Here is a 14,276-nt window from a genome sequence, read left to right as displayed (position 1 = left end):
GGCACAATTATGATAGTACCCTTCTCTCTGTATACCTTCAGCTCAGTTTATCTCTAAGTCAGTGTTAGGCAATTGTGAACATGATAGATAGTTTTAGAAAGGCAAAGCCAGCTGTTGCTTTTAATCTTGTGTACTATGAAAGCAGAGGGAGAAATGTTTGCTTTCTCTTTTATTTGTGTTAACATCATAATAAAACACATGGCCTGTTCTTTTGTTTATTTTTGACCTTTTCTGCAAAGTTGTGAAAGCTGGTGATTTTTCCATTATTGGCAAGAGAGAAAGGGGCAGATCTAACTTAGATGGGCAGTTTTGGCGTTTATCTGGGTTTTTGTTTTTATTTTCGGTGTGTTTGATCAGAAATGAATATATGGGGCCATAAAGAGTCTAAAATTTTTAAAGACTGATTCATAAAGAAATATGATTTTTTTAAAAAAATTAAAGTTATAATTTTAATATTAAAACATATCCCCTCTGTTATATGTCTAGAAATAACACATATATGCTAAAAAGAAAGAAGTTAATTATAGGATAATGATGTATTTTATGACAAATGCTTATTCAGTTATGAATTTTAAATTAGTTTTTTTAATGAAAAAGTATAATCATTAAATATTTTGGTAACAAATTCATGATTGTCTGTATTATACTCAACATATCAGATCAAATTAAATAAAACTCAAATAATTAGATCACAAAAGTAGCATCGATATAGTAATTAAGTGTTGGTAACTGGCTGTGCCTGGTGACTCAAGCCTGTAATCCCTCCACTTTGGGAGGCAGAGTCGGGAGGATCCCTTGAGCCCAGGAGTTCAAGACCAGCCTGGGAACATGGCAAAACCCTGGTCTCTACAGAAAATAGAAAAGTTAGCCTGGCATGGTGGCACACGCCTGTAGTCCCAGCCACTCCAGAGGCTGATACGGGAGAATCACCTGAGCCTGGGGAGGATAAGGCTGAGCCATAATTGCACTGCTGCACTCTAGCCAGGATGACAGAGTGAGACCCTGTCTCAAAACAAAAACAAAAACAAAAACAAACCCAGAAAACAAAAAATAATGAAACAAAACCCCCAAAAACAAACAAAAAATAAATATTGGTAACTAATTATATTGGCTCCCAAAAATAAGAATTCTGTATTTGACAATTTTTGAATTCTGCTTTTTTTTTTTTTAGTGATCTTTACAAATTTGTGGGCTTTGAACTATTTGTTAGCAGAGACAGAGTTTGAACCCATGATTGTTATTAGTAGATGATCTTAGTAATTATTTGATTAAAGTAAACACACATTAGAAGCTCAACAGATATTAGTCTTTCTACTTGCCATCTATTTCCTTCTGCTTTGAGTTATTACAATTGATTAGTCCAAATACTCTGAACCATCTTTACATTTGGAGTATGTTCATTCTGCAACTGATCAGCAATCTATCTTTCTTTTGATAAATTGCTCTTAATAATGTTCAGTCCATTCATTAATAACTTCATTTTTGCATAGGTTCAATTATTTTGAAACCACAAGGGAGTGACTTTTGTGTTTGTGGAGTGTATTTCCTTGAAATGCTTAACATTCTTTGCTTCTGTATCATTGATGTCACGAGTCCTTTTAATGTTTTGACTTTTCTTTTCTCTCGGAGTTTATGACATCTCTTCTGTTACACGCTGACAAAGAGCACTATAGATTAACATCATTTTGTTAGAAATTTTAGCAAGCTCTTCCTGGAGGTTTTCCTTCACAAACACTGTTACTGCTTGGTTTAGACATGAAATGCATTATCGTCTAAGTCGCTCTACTTCTTTCAAGATGCTTATAGGAGTTGAGCACGCAAACCTAATAGAGGAAAAGCAATTTTGTCTTTTTTTTTTTTCAGTGTGCTGCTTTCTGCTGGTAGCTTCATTTAAAGCAAGTGAGCATCATATTTTTAAATCAATATTAAATGCTGAAAGGAATTTGAGAAATGTTTCTCAAATTTGGGCACTTGTGGACTATCAAGAGTACCTATGAGGACTACAAAGATATTTCAATTTTAAAAATTCAAAACCTCGACTTTAGGTTTTGGTTTCATGGCTGTGCCCAGTTATAAAGTGATCATCTAAATGATCCACAATTTGTGTATGTGTTTATATTACCATAATTATAAAAACAAAGCACAGTCATCCCTTCATAGTCATGAGTTATACATCTGTGGATTCAACCAATCCTGGATCAAAAATACATTTTTTTTGAATCGCATCTGCACTAAACATATGCAGACATTTTTTCTTGTCATATTCCTTAAATAACATGGTATAATAACTATTTACATATCATTTACATTGGATGAGGTATTATAAGTAACCTAGAGCTTATTTAAAGTACAGTTATGTGCTACATATTGATGTTTTAGACCACATATACAATGGTGGCCCCATAACATTCTAATGAAGCTGAAAATTTTCTACTGTCTAGTGATATCACAGCCATTTTAACATTATAGTGCGTGGCATTGCCTTTGCTGTGTTTAAATATGTTTAGATACACTAATACAATTGTATTCCAATTGCCTGTGGTATTTAGTACCCTAACATGCTGTACAGGTTTGCAGCCTAGAAGTGATAGGGCTATACCATATAGCCTAGGTGTATAGTCAGCTATATCATCTAGGTTTGTGTAAGTACATTCTATGAAATTCACGCAACAAAAAAATTGCTTAACAACATTTCTTAGAATGTATCCCTATGGTTAAGTGATTCATGACTGAATAGAGGAGGATTTGCATCTAATCTATAGAGGAGGATTTGCTTAGATTATATGCAAATACTATGCCATTTTATAACAGGAACTTGAGCATCAATAGATTTTGGTATTTGCAAATACTATGCCATTTTATAACAGGAACTTGAGCGTCAATGGATTTTGGTATTTGTGAGAGGTCCTGGAATCAATTCCCTAGAGATACTGAGGGAAAACTGTACTTTAAAGTTCTCCTGGACCACTTGTGGACATATAAGCAGATCTGTAGACCTCAGTTCAAAAAAACATTGACCAGCTGATGTAGTACCATTTCATAGGCGAGAAAACTAAATCCAAAGAGGCGTGGGAACCTTGTCCAGGATCACCGAAGAGTTACAGAGAGATGTGTTGGTAAGAAAATTGTGTGTGTGTGTGTATGTGTGTGTGTGTGCACACATGCGCGTGGGCCTGTATGAGCATGTAACTTAGTTTGTACCACCTGGTTTTACTTTGCTTTCTATCTTGAAACAATGTAGTGAACTTTACTTAAAGGTTATGGTCATACTGAATCCTGGAACACTACTTGAGAAAATGGTATTATAATTAATCGAAATATTAGTGTTTATTCTTTGTCTTATTTTTTGTAAGAATCTACTCATCCAATTAAACATGGAAAGCAAAAGTGTATTGTACTGCCAAAAATGAAAAAACAACATATGCCTGAATTCATGGAAGGACTGTGTGTAATGTAGAAGATAAAATGAAACATATGGAATATGTAATAAAAAACAAAATCAAGCATATTGATTATAGTTACCTAGTGATTGCCTGTTTAAATACTAAAAATTTAAGAATTTAATTTAAAAGACATCAACAATATTTATCTATTAGTTATAAAATATGCCAGGAGATGGTTATCACAGGATACCTTTTAATCTACAAATGTTGAAATTTTAAGTTTAGGCAAATCAAGGAATGACAATGACATCGGCAATGAAGTTCAGATCTTCAAACTTGCAGTATCTCCATCGGAGCAATTTTCAATTACAAGAAGATACTGTAGTTAATGTGCTTCTTCGTCTCTCCGATAATAGTAATGCAGTTTATTTTTACAAAGAAGTCATAAATGCTTTCCATTCTATACATGGAACATTAAATAAATGCAAAAAAAACACCTCAGCTAGATTGTTTCAGATAGCATTTTTTGACAATTGCTTTATAGTTCCAATTTCTGTGAGGCTTATATAGTAATTTATTTTCTTTTTCTTTTCTTTTGAGAGATGGAGCCTCCCTCTCTCAGCCCAGGCTGGAGCACAGTGACATAATGATGGCAGTTCACTGAAACTTGAAACTCCTTGGCTCAAAGGATCCTGCCATCTCAGCCTGCTGAGAGGCTGGGACTATGGCACCATCCCTGGCTAATTGTTTTAGAGACAGACTCTCGCTATGTTGCCCAGGATGGGTAATTTCATTCTTAAAAAGAATTTTAGGAATTAAAGGAAATATCTTCTTTCAATTTATTTAGAGGTGTAAGTTTTGAGATATTTATTTATAATTTTAAATGCTTTTGTTTGATAAACTAAAGCAAGTTTAGACATTTTTCTAAACCACATTAAAGGAATTATTAAAACATGATTTTATTGGATATCTAACTTTATCACGTTAGCTTATGCTGGGTAACAGCTTTCTGGAGCCCACAAGGGGGCAGACTAAGAACGTATGAAAGAAAACAATCCTTAGCTGTAGTCACTAACTGGTGGAGTTCCGTTCCAACTAATGCATTTGGCTTTATTTCCTTTTTACTGAATTTTATCTTATTTTCTTCTGACTGAAAGCAATTTCAGTTTCTTTGCACCGTATTGGAAAATTGAGCACTTAAAAATCTAAACTCATTTGACGATACGCATCTTCTCTCTTATTTTCTTCTAAGAGAAAACTGTACTGAAGTCATACATGATTAAGCTGAAGAAGTAAATTGTAATAATTTCTAATCCATTATTTTACATTAATTAATTTTTAAATAATAGTTTGTTTGTTTGTTTGTTTATTTATTTTGAGACAGAGTCTCGCTCTGTTGCCCAGGCTGAGGTGCAGTGGCGCAATCTCGGCGCAATCTCTGCTCAGTGCCACCTCCACCTCCTGGGTTCAAGTGATTCTCCTGCCTCAGCCTCCCAGTAGTCTGGACTACAGGCACGTTCCATCATGCCTGGCTAATTTTTTGTATTTTTAGTAGAGACAGGATTTCACCATGTTAGCCAGGATGGTCTCCATCTCCTGACCTCGTGATCCGCCCACCTCGGCTTCCCAAAGTGCTGAGATTACAGGCATAATTTGCTTATTCTCAAAAGAAAATGACAAAATAACTGTCATTTTTTAATATCAATTGTATAAATCAGTATTTTATTAATAAACGGTTCAGGCATTCTTGCATTTCCTTTAGTTTTGTTGTGTCCTTGTAATTCGATTGCAACTTTTAAACATCTCTCTGTATTTACCAGAAGATTATTTGATTAGTTAATAAAATATTTTCTAACAGGAGCTGTTTTTGGCAGGGAGGTATTATTTTTATGTTTGCTCATATATTTCACACTGGTAATCATGTGTAACAATTTTGAGACTAAACTATTGAAAGTCATTCTTTAGCAAATAAAGTAAAATCACTTTTTAATTGAATTCCTAATCATTAAAATAATGTTCAAAATATTTTCAAGGAATATGTCCAACTTCGATTCACTGTAAATAAATGATTTATCTAATATATTAATGCATGTTACTTCTAATTTAATTAGATTAAAAATAGAATTCATCTAAGTCTATATACTTAAATATATTCAAGCACTGTTTTACTTAAATTAGTATAAAGTATGAAGTTTCTTATTTCCTAAGCCAATCTTCAATTCCAAATTACTGATTGAGTTCTAGCTCATGTATATAACTTCTCCTATACTCCAGGGAGCCACAGTTTAATCTTATTGACAATTTCTTTGTTTGAGATTTTATGTATATGGGTATACCTATATATACACACACATACATATGTACATATATGCATATGTGTACACGCTATATGTTCATATTTGGTATTTAATTTATAGAATAAATATTTTAAAGGTTATAAAGTTGTGATTAGATCTCTAAATAGATACTATGTATCTTTACTTAAGGATAAAGCATATGCAGGAGAAAAATTTTCCAAGATTTGAAATGGTCATAGCTGAAAGGCCAATTTACATGTAATCCTGTTAAATTGGTCCTCACCCTCAGAAAGTTAAGAAGCGTTTGAAAAAAGATGCATTCTCTAAACTTCGAGTATTTTACAGGCATAGAATTTTAAAGCTGACACATAGTGAACATTGCACTATTAGGATGAGCCACTTTTTAGGGAAGGGAGTTTAATCACCAGAGAGCATAATTTTGGGAACTCTTGAAGATCAGAAGACTATAACTTTTAGCTTTAGTAATTTAGAGTTAAAAAGAACATGAAGTTTCTTTTTGGATGGCATGAACTAATACTGGTATGCCTGGTTCATCCAGAAGCAGTTAGAACATGTCTCTCCAGGTCTCGGAAGTAGAAGGGACTGCAGGTTTGCTGAGTCATAACACCATATGGCATAATAGCAGGGCTCCTTAAAGAGCGAGTCACCTCGTGAAGACTTTGTGGGAGGTCGAAACCTTTGGAGAATCTGAAGGCTCAGCTTGAAAGGGAAGAGTGACATTGTGTCATCAAGAGATAAATGAAGAGTATCTTTGATGAAGAGTTCAGCTGACTGGTGTTTTACTTTACTTGTAAGAAAGAGGGCTCTCTCAGATACAACCTCCAAAATGAAGTCAATGGATGTTCACTAAGAAAAAACAGCCCTAGAATGAAACACTCAGCCTTCTTTTGCAGGCTTGTAGTCTTTTTCAGCACTTTAAAAGTACTGACAACGGTACCTCTTGTTTTAAAGAAATTGGCAAATGAGAGAGAAGCCTCCTCTTGATTTTTTATAAGAGACTTCAGTTTTAAAGAATCTTGGACTTTCCAAAATGGGCTATTTTTAATTTTATAACAATGCTTAAGCCTAGGGAGAGGGAGGAGCTAAGAATTTTTGAAATGCCATTGGAAATAATTCCAGCCCTAATTAATCTCTTTTTGGCATCAAGAGAAAGAAATTGTGAATACTTATTCTAAGAGAATAATTTAAAGTACTGGTACCAAGATTAGACCCCATTTAACAATAATATAATATAAAATAAACTTGAAAAACTCCGGGAAAGCTATGAAAAATTTATTTTATTTTTAAATTTAATTTTATTTATTTTCAATCCTGCTCCTCCTGTAAATGAAAAATTTTAAAGGCTAGAAGGCTAGACATAAGTTATATGAGACAATCAACAAGGTTTAGTGATTTTTTGGCATTTGGTAACAACCAGCAGCTGTGGTTTTTTTGAGCTAAAATGGTCACCAGCCACAACTGTGTGCTTTTTTCCCACTGCTTCCTTTTGACGTGTGCTTTTTTCCCACTGCTTCCTTTTGACGGGTTGCTGGGCAGATATTCCTCAGGTCCAGGTTAAAGAGCTCAGAGCACAGAGGAAATCAAAATCTTCTCCTGGATCCTGCGTGTCATGCCCCCTCTGGCATCTGGTGAGTTTCTAAATGCCTGAGCACCTTTTTGATTTACTGGGTATTTGTGCAGCTCAAATTCCCTCCTGCCGCTCCCCAACACATACACTTAGGGCCCAAGCAACATACCAATTTGCAGTGATTCATTGCAAAATGTTAAATGCTTTTTCCACTATTGAGGTACATCAGAAGGGTATTGATTTGTTTATATGGTAAAGAAACTAAGCATAATTAACTCTTGATTATCCACGTTGCACACTGTTAACAACAGAGCTGTGGATCTTTGCGGCAGTCTCAGGAATCTTGAGATTTTCCTGAGGTTACCTAGTTAGTGGTTTTATACTTAATCTGGTATTTGTATGATTCAGATTCCCTTGTTTTCCTACCACCCTTTCTAAGAAAGCAAAAAGTAGTCTCCAAAATCCTTAAGCAATTGATGGCAAAGCCTTTGAAACTGGCCTATGGGGGTTGGCTTTCAGCTCTGCCACTTATTAGCCATGGGACCTTGGAAACCCATGTAAATTCAATTTCTTCCTTTTCCTTCTCTGCAAAATACCTATTAATATTGTTGTCAGCCGGGAGCGGTGGCTCACGCCTGTAATCCCAGCACTTGGGGAGGCTGAGGAGGGCGGATCACCTGAGGTCAGGAGTTCAAGATCAGCCTGGCCAACATGGCGAAACCCCATCTCTACTAAAAAATACAAAAATTAGACGGGTGTGGTGGTGGGCGCCTGTGATCCCAGCTGCTCCAGAAGCGGAGGCAGGAGAATCTCTTGAACCCGGGAGGCGGACGTTACAGTGAGCCGAGATTGCGCCACTGCACTCCAGCCTGGGCAACAGAGCGAGACTCCATCTCAAAAAAAAAAAAAAAATATATATATATATATATGTATACTTATATATATTTTATATATGTCAAAAAATATATGTATATTTTTATATATACTACATATATTGTTTACCTAATGAAATTGTGAAAACTAAATGTGTGCACACACATATTTATATACTCATTTAGTTCTATGATATATACATATATACATATATGTATGTGTATATCTTTATCTATCTGTCTATCTGTCTATCTGTCTATCTATCTATCTATCCATCTATCTATCTATCTATCTATCTATCTATCTATCTATCTATCTATCTATCTATCTGTAGGATTTTCTAAGATATATATTTCCTAAAGTAAAATCTGATGAATATTATTGGTGGGTGATAAATATTACTACTGGGAAATTGAAACACTTAAATGGTGTTGGAACTCTGTACGTGAAAAGAAATGTTCCTCACTCTCTAAGTCAGTGTTTTTTGATCTTCCTGTACATTGAAATCTTGTGAAGAGCTTCAAAAAAATATTGATGCTTAGGCCATACCTTCAGAGATTGAGACATAATAATAGCTCAAGGTGTGGCTTCAGCAAATGATGTTTTAAAACTCTCGTGTGATAGTAATATGAGACCACTGCCCTATGTCATAAAGGAATGACTTGACTTCACCCTTATATTTTAAGGTCAGGGAAGGAAAAAGGAAGTTACAGAAAGTAACTGCATGAGCCACAGGTTTTTAGGAGACTATCTGACACTTTTTCACATCTTATTTTTAGCATTGACAGAACCAATTACCCCCTTCCTCTTGAAATTCTTATGTCCCTACAAATTCCTCAGAGACACTCCCCTAGTTTTTTTGCAGCTTCTCAGGCCACACAATCACTGCAGGTATAGCCAGGGCCTCATCCTGTTTCCATTTAGTGTCTCTGCAGTCCACCTACCACACTGTTCTCCTAAAGATCATATCACGTACTGCATCAATCAGAGCAACCTTTAGTGTATATGGCTCAGCAGCCCAGGCTCCTCAGAACTTCACTTCTCCAGCCAGCTTCCCTGCCTTCTACTCTCCAGGAAAGATATCAAAGGATGAAATGAACTATGTGGTTTACTGCCTCCAGGATCTCCAAAGCATTGTTTCTCCTGTTTCAAATACTTTCCCATAGCTATCCTCTTCATTGGAGACTCCTGTTTGTTCCTCCAAATTCAGGGCAAGTGTCAAGGTTTTCTTGGCAGTATGCTTCCTTCCTTCTTTCCAGTCTGAAGAACAAAATTCTTATTTCTATCAATTGAAGTGGTTAATATATTTATCTTTCTCTGTCACCAGATTGGTTTTATTTAGAATGTTCTTTGTTTGGAATCATCTAAGGGCTTCCTGATGAAGGAAAGTTCTGGGTAGTGGTATCTCAAAATTCATTTGTTAAAAGAACCCTTTGAGATGATTCTTAATACACAACAAATTGGAAGAAACATCAAAATCAAGAGTCATTTACGTGTGCACATATTGAGAGGAACAATCCTTACACAGAAGCACAAACGCTTAGTTCATCTATAGTAATAAAAGGTGAAATAGACTATAGAGGTCGATATAGGGTGAGAACTTGTGGACATTTTCTTCAATTGTTTCTGTGTCCTCGGTGAAATAGGAAGCACAGTTATCAGCTGTGATCAAAGATGGCAGAGGAGGTATCGGAGACCTGATGAGAGTTAGGAACAGAAGTCTCAAGGGACTGGAAAATTATAGTATGATTGCTAGGCATTAGTAAAGGCATAATTGAGGTTTACAGACTTCATTTAAGTGGGAAATTTCAGCACTTTTTTGGTTTTCTCCAACCATGTGTAGCTGCATAGGTACATGTGAAGAGTAGGCAGTGGGTGAATGTCTTCAAGGTTGGAGTTTTGATAAACAAGTACATTAGTAGAGATCCAAGGGGGTTGATGGTTGATGGCATGTGCAAGGGAGGCATTGCTCTAACTGACCACAGAACATATTCTGGGTAAGGAAGAGAAAAAATTACGTTAGGGCAATGAGGAAGAGTGAAGTGTTGGATATAGTCAATGAATTTTAACTTCTAGTATTTCTTAAATGTTATTAAAATTAGAGACCCAACTGGAGTGAACTGGAATGTTTGGTATTGATATTATAGAGTAGGCACAGTAATTGATCATAACACATTCTAGGATTGACCATGAGAGTTTTTTATCCACTAAAAGAACAAGATTATTAGGGGAGAGAATGCCAAACAGCTGGGATTCTAGGTAGCTCGACGGATCATCTAGATAAATACGGAGATTACCAATGTAATTGTGAGATATTGTCAGTGAGCTCAAAATCTCTTAAGATATGAGGGAGAGTAACACAGGGCTCAGGAGATGACTACAGAAAGGACTGAGTAGTGGTGGTAAGGTCTATTGCAAGCTTTTTCTGTAAAGGGTCAGGTAATAAATATTTTAGGCTTTGCCAGTCACATATAGTCTTTGTTTCCTGCTCCTGTTCCTCCCTCCTCCTGCTCTTCTTGCTCCTGCTGTTGCTCCTCCTGTTCCTCCTTCTCCACTGCTACCATCACTGCTTCTTATTTTTCTTATTTTTTCCACAGTGCTTTATAATGTATAAACCATTTTTAGCTTAGAGTTGTACAAAAACAGGCAAGAGGTTGAATTTGGCCAGTAGGCTGTAGGTTGCTAACCCCTGAACAAAACTGGCGGTAGAAGGAATGGTCTTCAAGGAGCAGTAAGTAAGGCAAATCCCTACCTCACTCCTAGCCCTTGTGATGTAAGGAATATAGAGAAAGCAGCGTCCTCAAGTAAGTACTAAATTTCAGTTGTTAGAAGTTGAAGAGGAGGAAAATAGAAAATGTTAGAGAATTCCACCCCCCCAATTTTTTGCTGATACTAATAAAGCCAAAATACACTTACGTGTACCAGTCTGTCTTGTAGACCTATGTTTCAGTTTGTTTTGAGAAAAACACCTGAAATAGAATTGCCAGATCATTGGAATTTTTGGATTTTCTCCCAAAGTAATCCCCCTGTTTTGAAATCATATCACTGCCACTCAATTTTACTAAAAATTAAACTAATCTAAAAACATTATCACCTTTATGAAGATAAAGTTCCAACTTTCAGAATGTTAGTTTCATAGATCTCGGTAGGCTGACACTCTGACCTGCTTCTCCTGTCTGCTTTTTGCCTTTAGGACAAAAAGCAGAATATCAAAGTGTCAAAGAAAATATTTGCTTAATGTACAAATGTCACAGATAACAGTTAAAAACCCAACTTTCTGGCCAAGAAGGTGTTTGCTTGTTAGTATCCATGTTAGTGTCACTGCTTTCTACCCTTGAAGAAGGATCAGATAAAACAATAGCACACGCCAGGCATGGATGAGTTCTAGAGATTATTTCAAAGCAGCCAACACATTATTTGTACATGGTACAGAAACGGTCAATTTGGGACCATAATCCAACTTATGTTTCTATTCATTACCTTTAATATTAACCTACAACTGTCCTTATTTACTCAGAAAATCATTATTCCACGATTGCTTTTTAACAAATTCCTGCTGTAGATATGTGTGGCATATTCTACTAGTTGCCTATATTATTGCTTTCTTTCCTTTCCTTTTCTTTTCTTTTCTTTCTTTATTTTTTGCCTGTTTTACAGATTAAGTGCTTTTATCTTTTTCCAACTTTTATCCCCTGGACTTTTTTTTTCATTTTTCATTATTTTAAAAGTTTTGGGGCAACAGGTGGTATTTGGTTAGATGGATAAGTTCTTTAGTGGTAATTTCTGAGATTTTGTTGCACTCATCACCTGAGCAGTGTACACTGTCCCAATGTGTAGTATTGTATCCCTCACCGCCCTCTCAACTTTCCCCCCAAGTCCCCTGTGTTCATTATATCATTCTTAGGCCTTTGTGTCCTCATGGCTCAGCTCTGACTTATATAAGTGAGCACATACGATATTTTGTTTTCCACTCCTGAGTTATTTCACTTACATTGCTGGCCCCCAAACCCATCCAGGTTTCTGAAAATTCCATTATTTCATTTCTTTTTATGGCTGGGTAGTATTCCATGGTGTGTGTGTGTGTGTGTGTGTGTGTGTGTATGTATATGTATATGTATATGTATATACATATATATATAACATTTTCTTTGTCCACTTGTTGGTTAATGGACATTTAGGCTGATTCCACATTTTTGCAATTGGAAATTGTGCTGCTATAAACATGCGTGTGCAAGTGTCTTTTTCATATAATGACTTCTTTTCCCTTTGGGAAGATACCCAGTAGCAGGATTACTGGATCAAATGGTAGTTCTACTTTTAGTTCTTTAAGAAATTTCTGTACTGTTTTCCATAGTGGTTGTATTACTTTACATTTCCACCAGCAGTGTAAAAGTGTTTTCTTTTACACTTTTGTCCACATCCATGCCAACATCTATTATTTTTTGATTTTTAAATTATGGCCTTCTTGCAGGAGTAAGGTGGTATTGCACTGTGGTTTGATTCACATTCTCTGATAATTAGTGATGCTGAGCATTTTTTCATGTTTCTTGGACATTTGTATATCTTCTATTGAGAATTGTCTATTTATGTCCTTAGCCCATTTTTTGATTGGATTATTTTTTTCTTGCTGATTTGTTTGAGTTCTTTGTGGATTCTGGATATTAGTCCTTTGCTGGATGCATAATTTGCAAGGATTTTCTCCCACTCTGTGGGTTGTCTGTTAACTCTGCTGATTATTTCATTTGCTGTGCTGTGCAGAAGTGTGTTAGCTTAATTAAGTCCCACCTATTTATTTTTGTTTTTGTTGCATCGGCTTTTGGGTTCTTCATCATGAACACTTTGCCTAAGCCAATAGGTAGAAGAGGTTTTTTCCAACGTTATCTTCTAGAATTTTTATGGTTTCAGGTCTTTGATACATCTTGAGTTGATTTTTGTGTAAGATGAGAGATAAGGATCCAGGTTCATTCTTCTCCATGTGGCTTGCCAATTATCCCAGCATCATTTGTTGAATAGGTTGTCCTTTCCCCACTTTATGTTTTTGTTTGCTTTGTTGGCTGTAAGTATTTGGCTTTATTTCCAGTTCTCTATTCTGTTCCATTGGTCTACATGCCTGTTTTTATACCAGTACCATGCTGTTTTGGTAACTATAGCCTTGTAGTATAGTTTGAAGTCAGGTTATGTGATGCCTCCAGATTTGTTTTTTGTTTGTTTGTTTGTTTGTTTGTGTTCTGCTTAGTCTTGCTTTGGCTATGTAGGCTCCTTTTCGGCTCCACGTGAATTTTAGAATTTTTTTTCTAGTTCTGTGAAGAATAATGATGGTATTTTGATGGGAATTGCATTGAATTTATAGATTGCTTTTGGCAGTATGGTCATTTTCACAATACCGATTCTACCTATCCATGAGAATGGGATGTATTTCCATTTGTTTGTGTCATCTATGATTTCTTTCAGTAGTGTTTTGTAGTTTTCCTTGTAGAGATCTTTCACCTACTTGGTTAGGTATATTCCTAAGTATCTCATTTAATTTTATTTTTTTGCAGCTGTTGTAAAAGGGGTTGAGTTCTTGATTTGATTCTCAGCTTGATCACTGTTGGTGTATAGCAGAGCTACTGATTTGTGTACTTTTATTTTGTATTCTGAAACTTTACTGAATTCATTTATCAGATCTATGACCTGATGAGTCTTTAGGGTTTTCTAGGTATATAATCATATAATCATATCACTGGCAAACTGTGACAGTTTGACTTCCTCTTTACTGATTTGGATGCCCTTTATTTCTTCCTCTTTTCTGATTGCTCTGGCTAGGGTATTGCCTTATTTCTTAAAATAAGAATGTACAATTTGCCCAACTACTAAAATTCTATTTTGCAAAATTCCTTGTGACACTGTCCTAGAAAATGAAATATAAGAAGTCTCTTTGTTGGATCTTCTGAGATTACTACTGTTTTCCTGATAAAATAAAATTACCTCAAATACAGCTCTTCTGCCATATCCCTTCTCTGCCTAGATATAATATTTAGATGGTACTCAAAAATACAATTATAAGTATGCACACACAAACAGACACTGAGGATGGTGAGTATATTAGTCTGTTTTCATGCTGCTGATAAAGACATACCTGAGACTGGGAAGCAA

General features: G+C 35.6%; 1 long non-coding RNA gene across 2 annotated transcripts in view; it reads left to right on the top strand.

Annotated features, from left to right (window-relative positions):
* LOC134758108 (uncharacterized) overlaps nt 1-14,276 on the top strand; it is a 189,739-nt gene that overhangs the window by 85,124 nt on the left and 90,339 nt on the right. The window lies entirely within an intron of this gene.

Source organism: Gorilla gorilla, chromosome 2, assembly GCF_029281585.2.
Source record: "Gorilla gorilla gorilla isolate KB3781 chromosome 2, NHGRI_mGorGor1-v2.1_pri, whole genome shotgun sequence".
NCBI lineage: Eukaryota > Metazoa > Chordata > Mammalia > Primates > Hominidae > Gorilla > Gorilla gorilla.
The sequence above is the reverse complement of the archived record's forward strand: the minus strand, read 5'-3'. Positions and strand labels throughout refer to the sequence as shown.